The sequence below is a fragment of the Strix aluco genome, chromosome 5 (assembly GCF_031877795.1).
Source record: "Strix aluco isolate bStrAlu1 chromosome 5, bStrAlu1.hap1, whole genome shotgun sequence".
Taxonomy (NCBI): Eukaryota; Metazoa; Chordata; class Aves; order Strigiformes; family Strigidae; genus Strix; species Strix aluco.
Genome location: NC_133935.1, coordinates 45,538,388 through 45,552,733, shown reverse-complemented (window position 1 = coordinate 45,552,733; position 14,346 = coordinate 45,538,388).

Sequence of the window (14,346 nt, the reverse complement as noted above, 5' to 3'; positions counted from 1 at the left end):
CAAACTTCAGTGTCACAATACACATCAGCTTTCACTCACAAACCTTCTTACATTATTGAAATAAAAACTGGCATTACAATACATACACCAGGTAGAGGGAGTGCTGAAGTTATTTGGCAATAAGTGAGTCAAAGTTACCAATATTTCAATCAGACTTTACTGAGAAAGATAGAATTAAGCAGACTGAGAGTTTATAAATCTTTCTTTTCAGACATGATAGGCTATCTTTAAAAAGATTGACATTATGTGTCATCAATTTCCACAGATGAGGTGAAATACTGATGCCTCTGAAATGAAAAAGAAAAGATGTAGAAAATGAGTCAGTGTCGGTGCAGGTTAGGGAAATGCTTCATGGCTGGTTTAGCGACCACCAGCACCGCTACCATTCCCCTGTAAAGGAACTGGATCCAGGCAGAGACATGAACTCAGAGCCTCCAAGCTGAGCTGCCAGTGTCCTGGGATCTGAACCATACAAACACTCATAAAAACCTGGGAACAATGTGCTGCATGCTCCTCTGCCACACCTACCTTTCATAGTTAGTAATTTGAAAGCAGTGGGAGTTCCTCAAGGAGGATGTCTGAGAGCAGATTTTGGTCCCTGGGCTATTTGTTTTTTGAGTTAAAAAGACTAAAGTGGTTGCAGTAGTGTAATATACACATCACTTGTCAAATTTAGATCAAAGCAGCTTTAGTTATATGAGAATAGAAAATATCTGAACTTGGCAAACTCCTATTTTTCCTCCAGGGATGCTATACATCCGTCAAAGAGCAACTTCACAAGACATGCTTTCAGCTGCCACCCACTCCTAAAAATATTGCAGTCTCTTTCCTTTCTTCATAAAATGACAGAACGGGGTTTTTTTTCAGCCCCGTCCATCCTCCCCCCTGCACAAAGCAGGGGAAAGTGCTGTGCCATACCAGTCCTTCAGCCTGAGGACAGGGCGAGTGGCTACCAGGGGATCTCCCTTTTCTCCTGGTCCAAATGGTGAGAGAAGCAAGCTCACAAGCAGGAGACACTAACAGGAGCAGGTGTCTCCCACTTTTTTTTTCTTTCTATCTTTTTCTTTTGTCACTTTGCAGCATCCTGTGAACACTAAACATGCTTCAATATTTGCGGAGCTAGCTACATTTTTCGTCCATGTTGGTGGTTGCCTAAAAATTTGGGGTTTTGCCAAGAAGCAGATCTAACCCACAGCAATCACTCTGTGGGATTTTTGATCTGTTTTGCATGTTGAAAAAGTTTAACAATTAAATATAAATAATTTACTCTGAACTATAACATTTCAGTTGAGAACTCAGTCATTATTTCATGGGGCAAGCACTTATTCTGGATTATATCTAGAATAGATAACTAGACACAGGAGAAAACATGGCAATGAGTGATGAGGAAAAGGCTGAGGTGCTTAATGCCTTCTTTGCCTCAGTCTTTAATAGCAACACTAGTTGTATTGAGGGAATCCAGCCTCCTCAGCCAGAAGAGAGACTGGGAGAACAACCCCCCTGCAATCCAGGAGGAGATAGTCAGTGACCTACTGCATCACATAGACATACACAAGTCTATGGGACCGGATGGGATACACCCGAGGGTGCTGAAGGAGCTGGCTGGGGTGCTCGCCAAGCCACTTTCCATCATTTACCAGCAGTCCTGGCTGACCGGGGAGGTCCCGACAGATTGGAAATTGGCCAATGTGACGCCCATCTGTAAGAAGGGTCGGAAGGATGATCTAGGAAATCACAGGCGTGTCAGCTTGACTTCGGTGCCCGGGAAGCTGATGGAGCAGCTCATCCTGAGTACCATCATACAACACATTTGGGACAACCAGACGATCAGGCCCAGTCAGCATGGGTTTATGAAAGGCAGGTCCTGCTTGACAAACCTGATCTCCTTCTACGACAGGGCGACCTGCTTATTGGATGAGGGAATGGCTGTGGATGTTGTCTACCTTGACTTTAGTAAGGCCTTTGACACTGTTTCCCACAGCATTCTCCTGGTGAAACTGGCTGCTCGAGGCTTGGATGGGCACACGCTTTGCTGGGTAAAAAACTGGCTGGATGGCCGGGCCCAAAGAGTTGTGGTGAATGGAGTTAAATACGGTTGGTGGCCGGTCACGGGTGGTGTCCCCCAGGGCTCGGTTTTGGGGCCACTCCTGTTTAACATCTTTATTGATGGGAAAATTGCTCTTAGTTCAAGTGATTGTTTTCAATACTTTTAACATGAAATTCTTCTGCTGTTGTTTTTAAATGTATATAGTCAAATTAGGAAAGTGAGTATAAGAGCATGATGTAGACACAGAATGATCATAACTTTAAAAAAAGTGACATATTTTTCTGGAAGTGTTTAAAGTCAAAAACTACAAAATCAAAATTTAGAGGATTTTTTGTCTTTGTAGTGTGGACAAAACAGGAATGATGATGAAAATGCCAATAAACCTGCTGGGATTGTAGTGCTACTTTGTCCTGCCAGACACAGAAACATTTCTATACTTCTAATATTTTATTTATTTTATTTTATTTTATTTTATTTTATTTTATTTTATTTTATTTTATTTTATTTTTTTAATTTTTATTTTATTTTATTTCTAGGGAACCACTGCACCTCAGGTCATTTCTATATCAAACTGCACTTCACATCATTTCTGTACAACGCGCAGTTTTTTTCTTTGGATACTTCAGGAAAACATAAGGAGCCTGAAAATTGATTCTATGAGCTGTGGCCAGGATGCAGCCTTACTGAAAGATTATGAGCAGTAACTTTTCTTGCTAGTAACTATTAAAATTTGTAAACCAGCATTTTAAAGAGCTTGAGTTGAATGGTAATGACTCTAAATGGCTTTTTAAAGATGGTGACAAAAATACTTCAGGTATTTTTCCCTAAGTTCATACCATTCTCTGTCATTAATACAGTAATGATAATAAATATTGCCAGACCTGCAGAAATGGAGCCTGAAAGCTTGTCCATTTTCCCTAAGTGTTTCTGTTGTTCTAATAAACATTTTCCTACAATTCTTGCCTCCCCTGGGTACATACATTGTGATATAACCATGCTGACATAATAAGCACTAACAACAGAAATCAAGTTCAGAGCTACAAAACTTACTGTACAAGGGAAACAGCTAATGAAATGGTAAGTACTGTCACTATACATGCGTGGGTAAAATGGCTTAAACCCTGTACTGCTTTGAAAAGAGAAGCTTTCTAGTTATTTTTGAATATTCTGATCAGCAGGGGCAATGTAGAGAAGTCTTATTCTGCATCACTGATTTGCCCCCTGTGTTTGCCATAGCAATGTCAGGGTCCCTGGGAGCATGCTGCTACTTACTTCCAGCTTTCAGGGAGCTGCTGCCCTGCTTCTGGCTTGGAAGGCCCTGAAAGACAAAAAGGGAGAGCAGACAAGTGTGCTTTACCAGGGGTGACTCAAACGAATAGCCTCCTGCTGGCAGTGTTTTCCAGAATACAAAGGGAAGGAAGATTGACAGTCCGTGCCAACATTCAAACCTCATATCATCCCTGCAAGTCGCCAGTGAAATCCTGTTGAGCACACCTTGCTCTGTTAAACTCGGCACACTGAAGTTAATGTCTGCTAACAAGCTGGGAGTTAAACACAGACTTTTACTTTGGACAGTAACTAATTAATATTTGAGGACTGAGATGTTTGGTTTTTAAGTAATTATTATAGCCTACTTCTGCTTGCTCAGGAGGGGGTGAGAAGCCCTAAGCACCTGAAGCAAGGAAGAGTGGAGTTTTTCCACAGTGGCATTTTGCCCAAGACTGCAGAGCTTGGTTGCCCGCCCAGAGCAGATCTTTGTCGGTTCTGGGAGGCAGCAGGACAGCTGCTCCCGCCTGCTTCATGAGCCGCCTTCCTTTTCCTGCATATTATTTTCATTTCCACTATTTGCTATTTCCTCTCTGTTTCTCCCTCTTTGCTCCTTGCTATGAATCAATACACTGCTTGAAGCTAAATATCAACTGAATTGATGAAGACAGGTTATGTCTTCAGGGAGACTTGGGCAGATCAAGCAATGTTTTGCACCTGCAGCCCCACGCAAGTGACTGACTGCTTTGATGGCAGATGCTTTAGTTTGGATATGGATGGAAAGTTTTTTTTAGGAGACACTGGTACTTTACTCAAATTTGCTATACTAGAACTGTCTCAAGGGTTAGGGCACATCTGGGCAGTGTCACCATCTTGTAACTATCACAGTGCCCATGTGCAGATTTTACTCAGAAGTTAAAGTTTCTTCTTCTTTTAATTAGCTGCATCCATCAGGACCTGGGTTGAAGGATCTGATTTTTTTCTGCTATAATCAGTTCTTGCTGGAGGAACACAGGAATCCGAGCCCCTTTCCTGTTGGTTATGGACTTCTCCATCAACTTTGAAAATACACGGTTGCAGCTTTAGCGTTACAGAGCATTCTCATTTATCAGCTAATTTCCTAACCCTGACTGACACTGTCAAGAGGAGATCACTGGGGACGCCAAGGGTGGTAGCGTGGGGGACCAGCGCAGAACGCCCTCCGCAGCCTCCTCCCGTGCATCGCTGCCTTTGGCAGCGGCTCACACCAACTGCAAGGGGCATAGGCAAATCTTTGGAAAAGTGTTGCACTGCCTGACTGCTGGGGAAGCTGCTCTTCAACCCACACTCCTTTTCTGGTTGTCTTCTGGGAAATGCCTCATTTCCTCTTCTGCTTCAGGAAGAAACAGGGAGAAGGGTTTCTCCTAAGACCTACCCAAAGAAGCAAAAGCCCTTCCCATCTGGGAGAGCTGAACCCAATGCACACCTTGATCAGTGCTCCCTCCCAATATAATTGACTCATGGACATGCTGGGAAGTGACTGGGAAATATAAAGGTAACCCAGGATGTACTCAGCTGGAGGAATGATTGATTTTTGCTCTGTGTGTGTGTATGTATATACTTTTTGATGACTTTTTAAATGCTCTGTCCTTGGAGTAAGGGAAAACACGGACTCGGCTCTGTACACACGCACTCAAGAGAAACTTCTCCTCCAAGGCTCCTCCATGTAACACTACGCCATATATCATCACCACTTTCTCATTTCCTAAGACCCCTATTCCACCTGTCAACACGCGCAGCCTCTCTCTTCGGCAAATCATTCCCCAGTCCTTTGGTGGTCTTGCAGAGCTCAGAGCCAAAGTACAGTTGTTACTTGAGAGTACACTAGGGTTTTACGAGCCTGCTTACCCTGAGGCATAAATGAATTTATACAGACTTTAATATAGATAGGCAGTCATTTCTTTGTGGACCAGTATGAAGAGAACTGAGGCATCCCTCAACTTAAAGATCTTAGCTTTTTTTTTTTGAAGGAAAACTATTACATCTTCGCACCTGGAAGAAAAATCTGGTACCTCGTGCTCTGTTTTTCATATCCTCATGAACATCCTATTGACATCAGGATGTAACAGCCTACAGAGAGACTGATTAATTGTTCAGAAAAATGAAAACCATAAGTCTAGACTGCAAACTCTTGGATCTGGAAATCAAATGCGTGCATGGATGACTCATTCTTATTTTCCTGAAAGAAAACTGTATGCTTCCTTTTAACTAAGTTTTATGAGTAAAACCCTTCTCGCTGTGTCAACAGCGACTATTTGAAAGATCTTGAAATGTGTCATGTATTGGCAGTATATCCTGAGCAAGAAAATATGCACAAATTCATAAGCACCCTCCTCTGAAACTATTTTTGGCCAAATCTCTCAGAAATCAGTGAAAAACCTGGACAAGACAAGTAAAATAAGACATAGTGTGTCCCAGAGAAAGAAATACCATTCTCCTTTGGCCTTCTGTGCCTTTTTGGCCTAGCTTAAAATCAGCCAGTGAGGTGTTTATGCTGTATGCGATTTGGATAGGCTACAGTTAGACATATACAATGTCTCACACCTCAAACCAACAACCAGAACAACTTCTGTATTTATGAAAGGACCTCTGAATGATTTTTCAGATACACAAGGTTGGGTTTTTTTTTTAATCATACTAACCTTTATTTTATGTGTTAGAGTGTTTGGACAGCAAGAGGAGTATTTCATTATGTCCCTTTTCAAGAACCATAAATTGCATAGCCTGTCTGCCAAGTATAAGATGCAAGTACTGTGAATTTATTGTCCATTTTCTGGCTCTGGCACTCATCTGTCATGTAAGCATGGGTGAGTCCCTTCATTTTGTGCCTCTCCTCGTCTCCTGTACTCTGCAAGGCAGTGTTTCTTATTACAATGTGTCCACTCCGTAACATAAATTGTGTAAACAAATAACACATCACAATAATACACTTAAATGTTATTTCATCCCACTCCAAACAGTCTTATAGCTTGGCCTGCAGATATTAATTTTTCACTGGTGATAATAAAAAAATAATTTGGAGATATATACCTATATAAGCAATTTACCTCCACCATTATAGAAAGTTACTTTCTTGGTATAGGTTTCCATCCTTTCTTGCCCACCATGCTTATGTCTGCTGTTCTGGAAGGCGCCTGTCCCTGCCCTTGTGCCTTTCTCACAATCAGTCACAGTGTGATGCTACTGCTGGCTTCTTGGTTGTCAGTCAAATTATACCACCACAGATGTCCTAGGTTTTTTTCTTCCATGGTTGATGTAGATAATAAATACTTGCTTGTGTCCTGACCTTGATGCTTCTTCCATTATGCTGTGAAGATAATGGGATGATGTCCAGTCTCTGTTAAGGCACAAGTTGTAACTAGTAACATATTCATAGGTAATGCCTTAAATAATATAATCTATTATCAGGAAAACCTTTGATTACCAGAACAGAGGCCATGATTTAGGCTCTAGATTGAATAAAGAAGGAGGATAAAGTGCAGAACACTATGTTAGCGATCAGTGTATGAAGATCTTTATTGCTGGGTAAAAGACTGGTGCATATTGAACTGGTCAGCATTCAAGAAGCTCCAGTTTCAGCAGCAGAACTGTAGGAAATAACATCAGCATGGCAGTGATCGGGCTTAGCTCTACTTGGCTTGTCCAAAATGTTCTCATTAATTGAAGACAGAATGGTCAGAATGGTATGAATTTTGTTATGATCGGTAAATGGGTATCCAAACCCCACAAGTTGTCAAAAAACTTGAGACTGGGACTTATTTTAACAACCTTAAGATTTATGCTTCTGAAATGACAGGAAAATTCTTAAACATGCTTTCCTCTTCTTAGAAGTAACTGCTCTGTTTTGTCTGGATTCACCCTAAGATGATTATTTTTCATCTTGATATTGTTTTCAGCAGGAGGCTGGAGAGGCAGCGCTGTTCTCCACAGGATGCAGAGGAGATGGGAACTGAAGGCCACTATTTGCTTCAGGCTCTCACCTGGTTTGTCTCAGACTCTCACAGCACCTCCCACACTCCAGACTGGATGTGGGACTTCAAATGATGCTACACATCTGAAAGTAGAAAGATTTGTGAATAGCTGATATAGACAAGGGATAACAATATGGCAATAGCCGTTTTGTGGTAAGGGTCATTATAATGGAAATGAACTGCAGGTCATGCCCACCTGCTCCGCCACCTTTCAGTAGTGCAGATAACTGCATGCTCCTCCTGTTCTGTTCAGTGCTTTGAGGCAAAACAGGTCTTGCTGCTGCTGTTGTCACTGCTTGAAGGGCAGATAAGAGGTTTGGAGGCATGCCTGTAGGAAGCTATTAAAGCAGTTCTGGCCTCCACACTCACTAGGCAGATGAGTTTACCTTAAGGCACATGTGGAGCCTGAAGGCACATCTGGATATGGAAGAGCTTCCCCAAACAACTTTCTACATTTAGCCTCAGAGGAAGAACTTGAGCCGTCTCGGAGCATTTCTGTTTAGTTCTACATGGTTCTCTGGAGAGAGTAATACTTGTAGTGAACACTACCAAATGGGCATTTCCCCTTCTCAGCAGGGAGGGAAGGAGCAAATGTTACGTCTGTACTAAGCTCTAGACAGAGAGGCACACATATTGTAGCCCTTCACAGGGATCTGAGGGAAGATTCTGAGTTACCTCGCAAAAATGGAAAAACATTCTTGGTCATAACTCCAATATATTCTGCTATAACCAGATTTGGTCCTAAGCTGTTATTGCTCTACATCTCCCTTATTTGATGTGGGTGGGACAAGCAGTGAGAAAGTGGCAATTGCTCTTTCTTTGGATTGATGCTAACGTCTTCCTCCAATATTTGTAGTTTATTACAATTTGTATCTTCTTTTTACTGGTCCGTCAGTTTGAGGTGATGGCTGGAAATGAATAACCATTTTCCTGCTTTGCATTACCACTTCATCCTCAGCTTTAAGAGGATTCTCTCCCTTTCATGTTTAGATCTGGTATTACATTTTCTGCTTTATTCATCCTTAAAAGACCAGAAGCCTTTTCCCCTGGCTTTTTAATTTATTTAGAAAAAGCACATTAATTAAACAGATATATTTGGTTGGTTGAAGGTTATGCATGTTATTTATTTAGCTGGAGGTTTATCTGGCTGTCAGAATAACTCACAAAATTTGATAACAATGCTGGTCAACCAATGCGACCTTCAACAGGACCACCTGTGGCGGACCTCATGAGCCAGCCGGTAGCTCTTATGTCTGCCTTTTCTGGCATGATTTTATATGCTACTGCACCTCAGGCACACAGTATGTAACTTCTGTCAAGCCTTCAAGGGACCAGCAGTATGATTCAGAAAGTGCAGATAAACATAGAAGATATGACTCAGAGATGCCCATGTTACCTCTTCTTCTAAGGTTTCTAGGGCTGTAAGCAAGAGAGGACTGGAACAACCAGACGATCAATTTATGGAACACTGAAAAGGTCAAGATATTGTAATATGCTGTGTTACACTGGATACATGGGATATTAAAATTCATATGCTTCATTCCTAGGAAAATAATTGCACTGGCACAAATAGAGAAGCACAGACTTCCACCCTGGTCACACAAACAAATGGATCTACTTCAGTTACACACCCTGAGAGACACATTCTTGTGTGATCCTCTTTGGAGGTTGTATTAAGGTTTAGTTGTTCTGCTCGAGCAGATAAACTGATAACAGTTTGGGATGGAAATCTTCCTTCTTTCCTTCTCATAAATTAAATGATGAGGAAACATTAAGGGTCAGATCAATGTCTGCTAACCTTTTAACTTGAGCAGTTGATGCAACAATGTCAGGACCCTCTGTTAGGAACTCTTTACATCTTATTTTGTTTCCTTTCTGATCCTCAGTTTGCACTTTATATTCCATTTGATTTACGGGGGTGAGGAATTCTGCCATTGACTATTGGCTTTATTGTGACAAGTCTTCTTCATTAATTTGGTATACAGACCTCCAGAAATTTAGCTAGGAGCCATTTTGATATAAGAGGAAGACCGGGTTTCTGGTCTATATATCCCTTACAGGCTTTTGAGAAAACATCCTTCCTCCCAGGCTGTGATTTCTAAATCTCTGGTCATCATTGTATCTCTAAGTGACTCTAAGTTATGCACATAATTTTTAAACCCATGCCCAAATCTGGACCTACTGTTACAGCTGAGGATGCAGCTGGAACACGTGGAGCAGAAAGACAATTATACGTATCTTATGGAAAATACTCTTGTCTGTACACCTCTCTTAGCGTTTGCTTATACTAAACACTAAAGACCACAAACCTCTATATGCAGCAGAACGTGACCATTTAGAAGGGAAATAAATTCAGTAGCTATTCTAGAGAGAGAATCCAGTCATAACTGCAGGAGAAATGAGGAAGGTGATGTCTGCCATTTGTCTCCAGTTACAGAAAGAAATAAGACCTGCCCCAAATTAAAGGAGAAACTGTTGTCCTCTTTCATTGTAATTACAAATAAACACAGCTGAAAGAGGTGGATGAAGTGAGGAGAAGGCTTTGCTCCCTGATAAGATGAGAAAGTTGAAACAACAAGGGCTTAAAATAATTCAGAGTCACACTGCTAACAAATTGTTCACTTTCCAAATTGAATGTTATGTTAATGATTGATGATATGTCCATGTATACCAAAGGGGATGTCCTCCATGTATTGCCTGCTAGAAGTCACTCTTGGAAAGCATTTTGTTCTTCACCAGTACCCTGAACCTCCTTTGCCATATGAGTAATCCTTAGTGTCTCTTGCTGCTACCACTATTTCAAGTCCCATCTCATTGTTTGGGTGGCAGAAATCTCACACCAAATGCCCACGGTCTAGACCAGCGCCCACATCTTCTTGTTTATTCATGTTTCATCAATACATGAGTCATGGTTATTTGTTGTGGATTACCACCACTGACTGTAGATAGCTTTGCCTCCATCCAGGACTGAGCTTTTGCAATGGGGTAAAGCACTTCTTACAGCATGAGTGCCAGAAACGCCACAGGATGAACACTTGTTGGAATTATAGGGTATTCCATAATCCTCTTCTAATTGTGGTCACATTTCAAGAGATGTTAAAATATCTAAAGAGATGGTCTTACACATCATACAGGTTGGGGCAAAAGAACTGTGCTCAGAAACGTTTGCTGGAATACTAGAGTTAAAAATACAGAAAATCAGAAGAGATCTAAGTCATGTGAGACTGAAGAACTGAAGGATTAATAAAGCAAGTAAAACCATGTCCACGTCTCCCCAAGACATTTTCTGATATCCATGGCAGACTGGTGAATTTGACAGAAACATATTTATGTTTGCCAGGCAGATCCAGTTACAGAAAAAAAAATCTGTTTGCCCACGAAAACTCTGTTTTCAGTAAGAAAGCTATAGAAGCTCATTTCTAATGTATATAAGCTCTCCTGTAAACATTACAAAATCACTATTCAGGGTACTTTTCTCTGTGTTACAGGAAGCATATATTTTGTAATGCTTTCTTATTGCTATACTTGTGATAGAACTGTTTTGCAACATTATTTAAACTTAAATAATTTGGTTTTCTTCTGGTTTATGTTTAGAAGTTTGGGGGTGGGGTTTTTTTGGCATTTGGAAGCAAGTCACCTAAAGAGCATTTTCTGTGCCATCTGAGGTTGAAAGTAACAGCATGGAGTCAGAGAAGGCCATTTACCAGCCAATTTGTATCCCCAGTTGGGTATCCCTTCAGTTGAATGCAGCTGGTATAAAACATACAGAGTCTGGGGCTAACAGAAACAGCAGAAATCAAGAAAGTGAATTTTCTAGAAATGCTTAAACTATTAAAAGAGTTGAAGAAGCTGTGAATTTGGCTCAGGGGACTGGAAAGCTTTTACCTTTTTCAGAGTCAGATTGTAACTGATGATACAAGAGGAACTGGATGTTTCACCCACTTTTTCCTGTGAAAAGACTGGTTTTAGATACTTCTAATATTGCCCATTTCTGATCATTCAGGTTGTCTTGCAGCCATGGTATGATAAAAACAAAATTGTTATATATGAAAATGACACTCAGAAAAAAAGATGCAGCTTTACCAGTATTGAAGTTTGTTGTGCTCTTTCCTTTGAATAGCTCCAGTTTTAGAGCAGGTATTTGAAAATTAGTAGTGAAGTAATCAGAGATACGTCCCTCACCATTCTATAGAAACCTCTCCACTTTGGGTCATTTTATAAGTCCCAGCTGCTCAGTAGAGTGCCTTTGTTGTTAACAGCTAAGAGTGAGGGCACTGAAGACTCTGTCTTCACTGAGAAAACCCATTTCCAAATTTGCTCAAGCTATTAGATTTTGAAAATTCACATTTGCACAGATGCTGCAGGGATGCCTTGCATTTTAGCAGCTCTGTTTCCCGAGGACTCAGTCTTCACCGGGTGCTCCTGAGCACCTCGCACCTCCGCAGGCTGACAGCCAGGCTGTGCCTTCCCCAACAGGGCATGATGACCCCAGCTATGCAGGGCTCCAAGTCCAAGGTCAGCGTTTCACTGTGGCTCTGCTCCAAGGTGATGCCAGTATTGGAAATTAAGGAGGGAGCCTTCCTCTCCTGTGTTCTAACTCCCTAACTGCTACTTATTGATGACTACACTAGGCATACACTAGGCTTAGGCATAAGTGGCTGAATTAAGAGAGGAAGACAATTTAAATTGTGCCATTTCCTAATTCTGGAGTGCTTGATTTCACGGTGTTCTTTTAACATAGATATGTCTGTGCATCTGTGTGTGTATATGTGTGTGTACATGTAAACAGGGGATCAATATATATGATTTGCTTCCAGTGAGGATTATAACCTTTTGGAGATCATTCCTTGAGACTTAAGGAAAGAGCTATGGGTCTTGCACATGTCCTGGAGTGGAGAGAGTGATAAGACATGCCAATATGGCCAGGAAATCCCCAGAATACAGAAGCTGTATCAGTATGCTAACAGAAATCTGGAGACTATTGCAACTAGTTTTTTTGCAATGAGAGACACTGTTCCTCTCTCTACTTTCCTTCCACACCACCCATGCTGAAGTCTTATGAATTTGTCTATACCTGGTGTCACAACAGAACAGTGGAAGTCATTTATCAGGTTATGTCACCTCCTGTGAGTTGTCCCTGCCACCTGAAAGCAGGAGTGCTTTGGCCTCAAGTTCATTTGTGTCCTTGTAGATAACGTGGCCATACTAGTGGACAGTGACTCCAGTATCACACTGAAGAATGGGCCATACTTTCATTTGGGAAATACAGCCACTAACCAGTGATATCAACAGTGTTTCAGAAAACTTTATAACAAGTCCCACTTATGAAAAAAAATGCAGAAAAATCTCTTACATGAGCCAGTGATGCAGAAAGCAGGAGGCTGTCAAAGCCTGGAAAGAGGGCAGTTCTTACCAGGAGGTTGCACTTAAATGAAAGAGGGGTAGGACAATCCAAACAACAAACAGATGATCTGAAATGGCTTATCAAGAAACCAGAGCAACCTCTAGTTTTCATTTTCCTGATAGAGACAGGATTTTCCAATTCTTGAGAAAGATACCTCTTTTCTTCTTTTTTTTTTTTTAAAGAGTTTGGGCTTTTCCTTGAAGTGCGTTCAGAGTGTTACCTCTCCTAAACATGTTGTGCCCATGGTTTTGCGATGCATGTGCAGATTCACCCAGGCTTTCTCCTCCTGCTGTACACACCGTCCCATGGGGATGCAGCCTGGAGCTCAGAATGGTGGCTTTGGAGCGCAGTGGCCCACTGCACCACCAGCACCTGCTGTCCCACCTATCCTGCAGCTTCCACTGGTGCTGGCCTTGTCCCACTGAGGCAGGAAGGGACTGGGACATTGAGTCGCTGCTCTGGGAGCTTGGCCTTGCACTGGGCTCAGCATGATGACAAACTGGAAAACATGAGGGAACCTTTCAGCTCATGATGGCAAGAAAGGTGTGTTGTCACGGTGCCTGAGGAAAGGTGGGCAGGCAGGAAAAGGTCTTATGAGAAGCCACAGCAGGCATCTGGGGGAATGTAAAATTAAAGTGCAAAGGCACCAAAGGACTTCTGGTATTTGTAGATCAGGAAAGAGTTGTGTAAATGTCAGTTACTTGTCCCATCCAGGTGTCCGAGTATTTTTTGCAGAGTGAAGCCGCAGAACCCCCCAAAGGTTCACCTGCTAGGTGTGAAATTCCTGAGCTTTGCTAGATTATTCACATTTAAATCATTTTTCAGATATTAAAGGTTCAGTTGTAATTTTCCATTTGGACATGCAAATATATGATGTGTATGACATCAGATTACAGTGCTTTCCATGCTGAGTAAAAAAGGTTTTTGCATTTTAATATACACCAGGAAATATAGAGAATATGCAGCATGGATGAGTTAGCATTTTGAGAGAAACAGTAGTGTTTGGAGACTTCAAACTTTTTATTATTGCTGTAACAATCAACTTCTACTTTTAATACAGCATCCTTTTGGGATGAAGAAGCGTACTCTTTTGCTATCACTTGACTCCAGAGTCTTATAAACAAGTTTTTGTCTGAGATGGGGATTTAGCACACAAAAGGTGCTGATGTATTTGACTAGCAACGTTGTATAAATCTTTATGGCTGGTAGGATACCCCTTTAGTTTTGTGGTGAGGTCACATGTCATATGGTGGTGTAATTTTGAAAGGACTGAAAGTCCGCAGTCCAGAGGGATAATACATTATTTTGGCTTTGTAAGCTTGTCATAGTTTGGTCATTCCACCTCCATGAACATAGCTAAGATAACTGATCTCATTTAAATACACAAGCCAAGATACTGCAATTTCAAATTACTGTATCACCGCAGTTATCCTAAATACCACTGAAATAAACTTACATTTAATCTCACATAAATGACATCAACACACTTGTTTATATCTCATGTAGAAAAGAACTACAATGTATCTAATGTGCTTTGGTTTTTTTCAAAATTTTGCAAATTAATTCACAGACATCTTGAGAATACCTAAAATAAAACTTCTCATATAGGTTGTCAGATA